Source organism: Perca fluviatilis, chromosome 12 (genome assembly GCF_010015445.1).
Source record: "Perca fluviatilis chromosome 12, GENO_Pfluv_1.0, whole genome shotgun sequence".
NCBI classification, from domain to species: Eukaryota; Metazoa; Chordata; class Actinopteri; order Perciformes; family Percidae; genus Perca; species Perca fluviatilis.
Genome location: NC_053123.1, coordinates 10,096,300 through 10,097,433, shown reverse-complemented (window position 1 = coordinate 10,097,433; position 1,134 = coordinate 10,096,300).

Genomic DNA, 1,134 nt, shown 5'->3' with positions numbered 1-1,134 from the left:
GTTCATTTCACTACTTTTTATATAATGTTGGGTAGTACAATATGGAACAATTCCTCATATTTTATTAACTGATAATAGGTATTGGATGTAAACCTTAAATGTGCCCTGTGGGTTTCCGTTAACATTTAGTGTTAAAGCTATAGTGCGTAGTTTCTGTCTTCCCCCAGGAGGAATTCTAAGAAATGACAACAACACTGTCGACACTGTAGCAGACGTTCATTCATATCAAAAAGTTACGCACTAAAGCTTTAATTACTGTCACCAAAACACATTAGGTAAATCCTTGAAGCCTAACAAACATGTTGAAAGCCAGTTTTTTTTTTTTTTTTTATACTTTTGTAACCTTCATTGTTTACTTCAATGTTTGCCCACTTGTTATCTGACTCACCTGATGTAGACTGCCACTGGCCACATATTTCACGCTTTATTCTCCTCCACTTCTGCTACCAGCAATTGTGATTGGTTTAAAGGTCCTATGGCATGAAAATTTCACTTTATGATGTTTTTTAACATTAATATGAGTTCCCCCAGCCTGCCTATGGTCCCCCAGTGGCTAGAAATGGTGATAGGTGTAAACCGAGCCCTGGGTATCCTGCTCTGCCTTTGAGAAAATGAAAGCTCAGATGAGCCGATCTGGAATCTTGCTCCTTATGAGGTCATAAGGAGCAAGGTTACCTCCCCTTTCTCTGCTTTGCCCGCCCAGAGAATTTGGCCCACCCATGAGAGAGAGACATCATGGCTTTCAAACCAGCAAAGAGGCAGTTGGTCAAGGCCACACCCCCCACCACCTTGCCCCCCCACCCTCTCTCCTCCTCAATAGCTACAGACACAGAAATGGCACATACTAAGGAAAGCTCATTGTGGGACTGGCTCTAGTGGCTGTAATTCGGGAAAGAGACTTCAGATACAGTATTAGGGGACCACTAAGGTCTATATAAAAGAGACTTCAGATACAGTATTAGGGGACCACTAAGGTCTATATAAAAGAGACTTCAGATACAGTATTAGGGGACCACTAAGGCCTATATAAAAGAGACTTCAGATACAGTATTAGGGGACCACTAAGGTCTATATAAAAGAGACTTCAGATACAGTATTAGGGGACCACTAAGGTCTATATAAAAGAGACTTCAG